General features: G+C 36.9%; 1 pseudogene; it reads right to left on the minus strand.

Moving 5' to 3' along the window:
- Positions 1 to 424: 424 nt before the first annotated feature.
- LOC143390306 (small nucleolar RNA U13) lies at positions 425 to 533 on the minus strand (annotated as a pseudogene).
- Positions 534 to 10,727: the final 10,194 nt, after the last annotated feature.

Genomic DNA, 10,727 nt, shown 5'->3' on the forward strand with positions numbered 1-10,727 from the left:
AAATTTTCATCCAGGAGATGAGGCCTGAATATATTTTGAATCAACTGTGTTCAGGGAAGTGAAAATATAATATACTGGAATTATGTGAAGAGGGTAAAGAGATCAAGAAAGTTCAGATCTGTCATTATTTAGAGTTAGACTTCATCCTTTAGTTGGTATAGAATTGTAAAAAAATGAAAAATAAAAAAATTGAAAATTGAACAAGACAGTATGTTAAATTGAAAATTGAACAGGACAGTATGTGATATGTATTGGAAGGTAATTTTGTTCTTTTTAGAGAATTTCTAGGGTGGCTCATGGGCCCCAGGAGGAGAGATCAGAGTAAGGTGGAATTATATCACTTATTAAAAAGAAATAAGAACTCAAGAGAGAAGGAAGGAGTTTAAATTTACCTAATAAAATACCTTCCTTAGCCTTTTTTTGACAACAGATAAGTAATGTGCAGATGTAGAGACAAGATGTAGAGCAAGGCACATCTCCCACACCAGCCACATGAACACCCAATAATCATCACACTTATGAACCAAAAGTATATTTATTCTATTTTTATAAGTTATAATAAAGATTGTTATCATGATGAAATAAATGATTAAAGTTTAATTCTTTTTTATATAGGTCATAAAATCCATGCAATTATATCTTGGTTAGTATAACAGATTGAATCATATCATAATTTTATCATAATCATATCATAACTTCATGATATACAAAGAAATTTGATGTCAGGGAAATAACTAAAAGAATGGTCTGAATACTTCTTTTCTGCTATTTTTTCCATTTTTTCTGAACCTTTCATTCTGTTATAATTCAGTTATCAATTTCTGCCGCAGTCCGGCTGCAGCAGAATAACTGGGGGGTGATGAATAACTTGTATATGTTGATGCAGCAGGAGTGGAAGCCCCCCCCATTATTCTGCTGCAGCCGGACTGCAGCAGATGGTGGCCCATATGAGGAGCCCCGGGACACTCGGGGGTAAGTGATGAAAAAAGCTGCCCATCCATAGATAGGACGGGATCAATCTGCTCGTCCCTAGGCAGATAGGGCAAGAGGAAAAATGGCCATTTCGAGAAAATGGAGAAGATTAATGCAGTATGTTTGTGTCTTGTTTTGTCTTGAAATGTTGTATTGTCATTGTGATGAAAATATGGAAGGGGTGAGAAGTAAATTGATAAGGGAAAAAAGGCACCTCAGTGAAACCAAGAATAGTTAGGGCATGTGTTGATAAAAGCCCAGAAACCCTAGTCAGAAAGAAAAAGAAAGATCAGAAGAAGAAGGATTATCAAGAAAAAAGTTGCAGCAAAAAGCTATTACTGAATACTTTTCGATACCGGAGGGTGCGTGAAACGACAAGGCGGCTGCCACCTGCCCAAGCTGATCATGGCGCAGCAAGAATTTTCCAAGCTGCAGTTGCGGGCTCTTCCCCGCCCCACCCCGCCTGCCCGGGGGAGCAAATCATCACTGTAAGTCCAAATCTAGACCTGACCTGGAGGCACAGTCTCGCAGGCTTTTGCTCCCTCTTCCTGGAAGCAGTTTGATTCTGGAACTCTTCCCCAGGGCCATCTGGGGCTGCCCGGGATGCTACAGATGGCAGAAGATGCTACTGGTGTCCCTGAAGTTTGATCATTTCCAAGACCAGTAACTACAATGGGTATCCCACACCTGGAGGCTGATGAGTAATGAGTACTATTAAGGCTTATTTCAAATGTAAAAAACCTTGAGATAATGTACTAAATTGTTCAGAAGGTTCTTTTCTTAGTGAAATGCTACAGGATTTTCTTTAGTCATCCGGAGTTCCTGCCTTTGTCCCAGTGCGGGTGAAAACAAAGGTGAAAAAATTTACAGTGTTGCTGAGAACTGGAGGAAACTTCGGCTGAGAACTGAAAGAAACTTCGGCTGAGAAATGGATGAGACTTCGGAGTTGTTGCTGTTTCTGCTGCTACAACTTAAGCTAGCTGCCTGCAGAACTTACCTGGACTGTGAGTTAATCTATTGAGACACTGCTTTACCTGGACTGAGATAACAAACTGTAATCTACAACAAATTGTAACTCAATATCTTTGCTAATGGTGTCATTGCTGGTATAATTTTTCCAAGAGTTTCTTGCATGGAGCCATCAATTAGCTTGGTATTGTAGCATTTTGTATCCTCCCTTTCTGTTTCTAGCAGGTTATTTATGGTGTTTCTGTAAAAAACACTATGGTCGTTATTTAAATTAAACAAAAGGAGGAAATGTTAAGGTCTGTAAACAAGTCAGATTGGCACCTGTTATTTTGCCAGAGAAATGTTAAAGTCTGTAAACAAGTCTGGATGGCGCCTGGTCAAATGCCAGAGGGAGTGGTTTGTGAAGTAACAAAAGCGAGCCATTAAGTGTGGAGATTCCTTATTGGTTGACTGCTGTATCTATTTTATGCTAATTAAATAAGCTGTGTAAAATGTATAAATATCGCTCAGATCCTACAATAAATGGCTTCCACTCCTGCTGCATCAACATACACAAGTTATTTGTCACCCCCCGGTTATTCTGCTGTAGCCGGACTGCGGCAAATTTCATTTATCAATGGACATGTATGAAGTTCTAACATATATTTCAAACTAAATGTACTTGAGAAGTTCACTTGAAGTATGCACTTTAGTTTAAAACAGGAAGTTATATAAACTTATCTATGTCCTTCTCGATTCTGACCATCCATATTGCTATTCTCCTTTCAGTACTCAGAATCAAACTAAATATCTCTGCTCAGTCTTTGTCAGTGCCAGATTTAGTATTTGTGCCATTTAGTATTTATGCCCTATCAAGTTTCTTAACCTTTTTGAGGCCATAGATTCCTTCTATGAATTTTGTTTAAAAATATTTACATCATAAAGTTTTGAGACTTAGATAAAATAAAAAATTATTTAGAATATATAGTGCCTCAAAGAGATGCTAACACTATATGTCAATAATATCTTGGTGTATCTTTAATATTACTTGTTTGCATTTTAAATCCTATCAGAAATATGTTTTAAAATTTATTTTTATAAAATAGAAAAATATCTAGCACTGACAAAGATTGAGCATAGACAAATTTTAATAAATTTGAAATTTTTAATAAAAATTTCTGTGTTATCATCATAGGTTTTTTTCTCTATATGTTTTACCTTATCAAATTAAACAGCTAAAATTGATATTTCTAAATATGAAATTAAAACCAACTGTGGCTCTACAGTGATATTTAAAGAATATTATAATTAATGATGTTCTTATTAAGATAGTATGTCCAGATATCTATGCTAATTTTCGATTTTGAAAGCCAAGGTAAAGAGCACATGCATTAAATTTGACATTAGGATAGGATAATTTTTCCTCAGTTTGCCCTTGTTTTAAATAAACTATTCCCCTCCCACTGTGGCAAAAGATGTGTAGAATTTATTCATACTTTACTCTTCAAAAAGTTCTTAAGAGTAAAGGAAATGTCATTTAATTTTTTATGACATATCAGTTGAGGAAAAACTATGTGAATTCTCCTTTAACATCTAGATGAATTTTCCCTCTCTTTGCATCCCCTTAATATGTGGAAGAGCTAATTAAGTTGTGGAGCATTACAGAGTATTGTATGGATTGCTGCAATTAAGTGCACATCGCCAAGCAACATAGAGCCATTATGAAAAACCATTGTGAACAGATGATACATTAAGCAGCACAGCTCTGCTGTGTATCTAGTCCTTGATACTGAGAAATACTGCACTTGAGATGGAATATGCAAATAGAAAATCCACACAAGGTCAGAGTGAGAAGGCCAAAATGCCACCCTTTGTTGGTTTCAAAATGAGAAATCCATTTCTGCTGCATAATCAAGTTAAAATAGAAAAAGAAATCCGTCAAAGAAAATTCAGATATTTCTCCTCCTTTTTGCTTTTTTGTAAAATAATTCCTTGACATTTGCCACTAGAGATAAATAGAAGAATTATTTTCACTGCGTATTATTCCTCTGGGGTGATTTTATACTTTTCTTAATTTCCTAACATTTTCCCTCTTGTATTTACTCTAATGAGAGAAAATGGTGATGAACCATTACTCAAGAAGTCATCCATGATCATTGCTTTATTTATGCTTTTCCACTCTCTGAGTTACCTTGAGAAAGAGTCTTTTCATTCTTTTCTTTCTCCAGCTTAAGTACAACAATAATAATAAACAAATAAATGTATATACTTTATTTTCCTAATAGGATAAAATGATTAATAAATGGTGAAATGATTTTTGTTTAGGTAAATAAATTTTTAGTTGTTTCTCTTTTGTGTTCATCTCAGGTGCACAGGGGTCATCTCATGAATTTCTGCATTTTGTCTCATGCTATTCTCCAAACTCACCTTTTTCTTATCCTTCATCCCTAATGCCCACTTCTCTGTTTATGCAGATTTCTAATGAGTTTTATGTATGTACTTGGATAAATATAAATATGTCTCACTAAATAAGTCTTCTGTGCTTAATTCATATAGCTATAATTCAATTTTATACATTTGAAATTGTACAAATCCAGTATAACTATCTTAACATTGTCTCCAACTTCTCCTGATTATCTCTAATTCTGGCATTTCTGTGAACAATGCCAAAATAAAGCAATCATGTCTGTGTTTTTTCCAAACTTTTTCAAGAATTGCTCTAAACTTAAATCTATGAGTAAAATAACTGGAACAAAAGATATATTACATTTAACTTCATTTATAGTCAGAATAATTCAATGATCTAAATGTTCATTTAAGTATTAATTTTGCATACATAAATTTAGAGTATTCATATATTTAAAGATTTTCTGAGCAAGATGTAGATACTATTTATTTTATGTCCTGAGATATATGGATCTCTCTTTTTTAATTTTAAGAGAAAAATTAGATTTATAGAAAAATTGAGGGAAGTTACAGAGACTTTTTATATACTCCTTGCCCCACATGAGCAGAGCTGCCTCAAGTTAACATTCTGTGCCACTAATAATATATTAATATTTGTTATGAGTGTGTGTGTGTGTTATAGTCCTTGAAATTATACTGATATAATCAATATCCAAAATAGATAGTTTTTCTATCTAAATAGATAGTTTTTCAATATCCAAAATAGATTTTCTTTTTAACCTGGCAGATTTTTATTTTTAATATTTAAATGTTTGAATTATTAAATAGTTAGCCATATGCTTTTATTTCCTTTTAGCTCTCTAATGTGATGGATTAGACTGTAAGGCTTCTTGATATTGAACCATGTTTGCATTGTTGGGATAATGCCCAATTGATTATGTATTTTTTTTCTTTAAAAAATAACCTTTTCCTATTCTGGTGAAGGAGACATAACACAAAATTTCCTCTTGTGATTACTATGAAGCATACACTTCTGTGGCACCCAACTAACACCACCATGCCATGTATTGTTTTGAAGTACATCATTAAATTTTCTTGTCAGGATTTTGTATCTAAAACCAGAAGTGAGGAAAAATGAGACCATAATTTCATTGACTTGAATTCTTACTCACTGATTTGGGAACCCAGGTTTCCCAGCCTTCTAAATAAGCTGTCAACTTTCACTCTGTTTGCTAGAAATCCTTGCATGGGAGCGAAAGCAACAGTTTCTTCCAGGCGTATGAAGAATCACCTATAAAACCTCCCTGCTGGTGTCTCTGTGACATTTTTGGGTGCATTTGAGTGTAAATATTTTATGGTTACTTTTTGTCTGTGCTAGGCAAGCACTCTACTGCTGAGCACACCATTCTTTTAAATATGACCCAATGGCACTTTTCAGTCCCCTGCCTGGCCCCTCTGCCAGGCCCTACCTCTGATTTACCTCTTCTTCAGCTCCTGGTTGTGTTCTTCTAACTGATACTGGAGCCGCTTTCTCTGCTGCTCCTGGGGCAAGTGGCTAAAATCCTCTGAAGCCACAGTCTGCAAAGGAAAGAGAGGGTTGAGTCTGGGATTCTGAAGCTGAAGTTTCCAGGCGCTGCACACTCCTGAAGATTCAAGTCCACCTTCCTCCCCTTCCAAATATCTTGGGAGCAAGGTCATAGACAGAGTGAAGAAGGAGTGGAACCCAGCTGGCTGCAGGAAGCAAGCCTACAGTCCACCACCTTTCTGATGGGAGGGCCAATGCCATCCCTCTTCCTACAGTCCTCACTTACCCCCATGGCCTTCTGGAAGGATCTGGAAGGATGATAGCCACAGATTGACTGACTTACTGATCTCACTCAATAAGACCAAGGGGTCATAGACATAGCTGGTAAGGGAACCCATTAGGCAAGGCCAAGGACATGACTCCCTCTAGGGAAAAGAGGGTTGCGGGGGCGTGACTACCAGCTGGGTCCAGGAGGGGACAGGCAAGGAGGAGGCAAGGGCAGAAAATGAAGATTGACAGAAGGATGAACATAAGTATGGATGCAGAGAAGCAAAAGCAAAAAAGAAATAAAAATAGTAATAATATCCCAAATCAAGATGCATAATCACACAGAAAATACATGTAAGGGCAACACAAAATCTGATAGGTAACAAGGAGGACATTAGACTCAGAGAAAGAGGTCACACCTCTCTCTACCCCATCTCCTACATCCCTTGACTATTAGGTCTAGGGGCAGGAACAGGGATGCTATAGTCCACTGGGCTTTCTGGACTCAGTTTAGAAGGAGGTACAGGAGGCATTTGCATGAAGAAAGTCTTCAGACACAGGCCAAAGTGGCATGCCACTCATAGAGGGCTGTGGAAGGCAGGAAAGGTCAGGGGATTACAGCTTAGGAGGAGAGGGCTAAAGACCAGAATGGCTGGTGTCAGTGGGAGGTGTCTAAGGCATACTAGGGAGTCAGGAGCTGTCCAAGATATAAACCGGTGGTGTTAGGGTTTACGTCTGATGCTGAAAACACACAAACAAACAAAAAATACCAAAACTATAGAGCATAAGGATCCATCAGATGAATAGAGATCTGGGGTTAGGGGCACTCCTAAAAGACAGGAACACAAACTGTCAGTCCAGCACGAATTCCACCAGCAGATCTTCTCTCAGCATCCCGAGCATCAGCAGACAGATGCCACAGGACAACATCCTGCCCTCCTCAGTCTCAGGGGACTCCCAGGCCAATGTGCTGCTGACTTGCCTTCCTTCCCTCCAGCCCAGGAATGTAACAAAGAGGAAAAGTATGGCCCAGGACTCAGCATTCTTGTGGCTGGGCTCAACTCATTAGGGCCTCAGTTGTCCCCACTCAGTGTCTTCTCACATAACATTCTGGGCCCCCACCTTGCTCTTCTTGCCAAAAGGCCAGCGCTTGGCACAACTATGGCCAGGGCCCTGGAACTTAGGCTCTCTATCTGAGCAGGTGTCCAGGCCATTTTCTGAGTGTGCACAGATCACAGGCTGGCTGAAGTCCTCAAATTCCACATCACCAGGGTGGGCATAACCTGACTTATGCACCTCTATGAGAATCTGGGTGTCCTGGGGGAAGGAACAGTGGGTGGGCAGTCAGGGGCAAGGCCCTACCTAGTTTGGGAGATTCCCACAGTGCCCATTCATTGGCCTACTCAGGCACCCACATTCTTGGTATCCACAGTTTAAGCTGCCACCTTCATGTCCTCAAAGCACTTGGTAATGATGAGTAACACCTGCAGTTCCATCTCTGACAGCAGCCAGTACCCTGATTTACTGATCTCACTGAAGGTAGCTCTATACTCTTCCTTGACCTGAAGTTTCTGTGGGGACAGGGAAAAGGCATGAAACACATGAGTGGAGGCAGATCAGGTATAAAGCATTCTGCAAATATGATGGTGCCCTAACTGTCAGCACTAGCTCCTGCCCAGTGTGGTGGGGAAGACACACTCCAGTAGGCAGAGCTGCAACATAGGGCTGGGGGTTGAAAATGAGTTATATAAGAACTGTAAATTGCTTCAGGTCAATTTGGTATCACTTGTGTTTTGACACAAAGTTATGGAGTATATCTTGTTTCCAATGTTTTTTTAGTATAAGTGATTGCGGATCTGTATGTACTTTTTTGGTAAATTATTTTATTGAAATTATTATTTGAAATAATAATTTTTTCATTGAAATAAAAATTTACAAAGAATAGGTAACTATCCCCAAGGAGTTTATTGATTAAAAATATTAACTAGTTGGCTATTTTATCTGCACATAATTAGTGGAAGTTTTAGTTGTTTCATACTGATTGGACTGAAGTAAATTTGAATATATATTTAAGATAAATATGAACTCTGATAAATTTTAAGTTATTCACTTCATAAATTATGTTTTTGGAAAAAACCTCATGGTACTTTTAGTTGAGGAAAGTAAATGTCTTATCTGGAGCTTGGCCCCAAACAAAGAAAGGCACCTTGAGTTATTCATTCTCAGCAAGTAACATTTCTTTCCATACCTTTATTCATCCACTATATAGCTATTGTAAATCAGTGAAACTATTTTGCAGTAAATTCAGAAGATATGAATATCTTCTTCTAACCAGTTCTCTATCTCAATTTCTTTAGGAATAACGAGCAGCACCTATGTTCCCAATGGAACCTGGAGGAAATTAACAATAATGTTGAGGAAATAGGTCCTCCATATGATTAGATTGGTTTTATATCCATCAGTCAATCATTCAATAAATGTTTTGAACACTAACCAGCATTGTGTTTCATAGATACATGGTGATGTATCTGTGGAAAACAAACAGACAAACATTGTTTTTTTTTTTTAATTCTTGTCTCTCTTTATAAAATTTGCATTGTTGTTAGGATAAATAAACCAAGTTATTGATTGCTTAGCATAGTTATATTCTTCAGCTATTATTTTCACTATACTTAGTATTCCAAAATAATGATAGTTAATCTCATTAAATAATGGCTAATTAACAAGATTTTAAATTGGTACATTTCTGGGAAGCCCCTTGGAATATAAAACAATAAACAAACAGAGGTCCAATATTCCCATTTGACAAGACACAATTATTTGCCTTAATTAAATTAAGATTTTCAGAATAATTGTGGGGGTAAATTTGTTAAACTGGTGCTTCAAGGAATTTCAGGTTTCTTGTAGTTCTTGTAAAATCAATTCTTTTATATTATTCAGGGAATGGAAGCAAGTGCAAGTTTAGAATTTTATTTTTGTCAGGGTAACCAATTTTTGAAAAGCTAAGCTTGGTTTCTTTTTTCTGACTTATAAAATAAGAGTCAAGAATTATCTTCCCAAATGAGTATAAAATACTAAATATCAATATTTACCTCCAACTCGTAGATTTGGGCAAATAATAATTTGAAAAGTTAAAGAAACTTGTTTAATGTAATGAACTCAGGGGTGTGCTTCTACTGAACTACTCCTCAGCCCTTTTTGTTTTGTGAGACAGGGCCTCACTAAATTGTCCAAGTTGTCTTGGAGCATGCAATCTTCCCACTGAGACTCTGGAGTCACTGAGATTACAGGCCAGCATGATACTATATGGAGCTTACATGGAGTTTATGGAAAGGTAAGAATAATGCATATGTGTGTATCTTATACATAAATATATGCTTAGTCTGAAATATATCTGTGTGCATAAACTGTGTGTGTGTATGTATATATTATGGTGGTGCTAGGTGCTCTGAAGTCAGTGAAGGGCTATAATGCAGTGGGCAGGGATGGCCTCCCTGATAAGGTAACAAATGAACAAAACATAAAAGTGAGAAAAGGGACCATTTGAATAGATGTACAAAGACAATAAAAGAAGCAGAAACTCCCTCAAAAAATAAGACACACTGACTTATCAACTTGGAGTTATAGGACTGAAATCTACATTAAACCCAGGGAGAAAAAAATCCCAAGTTAAGAATATTATATACAAGATTGACCAAATTATGGGCATGCACAGATGTGGCATAATGAATCCTATGATAATGTATATTTACAATATACCAATTTTTAAAAGTTATAATCTAAGTTGAGTGTGGTGGTGAATGCCTGTAATCCCAATGACTCAGAGTGAGGCAAGAAGATCTGCAGATCAAAGCCTGCTTCAGCAGCTTAATAAGGCCCTAACCAACCTAGTGAGAACCTGACTCCATATAAAAAATAAAAATTCTGGAAATGTAGCTCAGGGTTAGAGTGTCCCTGGGTTCAATCCCCAGTACCAAAATCCAAAAATAAAATAACAATAATTAAAATATAAATAAAAAGGAGAACATCTAAAAGAAACCCAAAAGAACATTATGCATCAAAGATCAATAATCAGATTAAAAGAAGATTTAACAACTGCTGCAGACACAAGCAGATAAAAGAGATTTCCAAAGGACTAAACAACAACAACAACAACAACCTATCATTCTAGATATTTATGACTAGTTAAACTATAACTAGAGTAGGGGCAGGAAAGGACAGCTTTCTCCCTGAAAAAAAAAACTATTAAGCTGTTATTAAACAATTAAACCACATATTTTGGTGCACACCAATAATCCAAGCAGCTCTGGAGGCTGATAGCAGAGGATTGCAAGTTCAAGGACAATCTCAGCAACTTAGTGAGGATTTAAGGAATTCAGGGAGATGCTGTCTGTAAGTAAAATATAAAAAAAGATCTTGGGATGTGGCAACCCTGGATTCAGTCCCCAGTACAAAAAATAATACATCTGAATAAAGCAAAATGACCCCAGAGAAAAGGTATCATTTGAAGGAGGAATAATTCACACAATAGAATTGAAAAAGATCTTTATCATTGTGGAATTAGAAAATACATAAACAAAGAAACAAAATGGAGTCAGGTGACAACAGT

This window comes from Callospermophilus lateralis, unplaced genomic scaffold (assembly GCF_048772815.1).
Source record: "Callospermophilus lateralis isolate mCalLat2 unplaced genomic scaffold, mCalLat2.hap1 Scaffold_52, whole genome shotgun sequence".
Lineage (NCBI taxonomy): Eukaryota > Metazoa > Chordata > Mammalia > Rodentia > Sciuridae > Callospermophilus > Callospermophilus lateralis.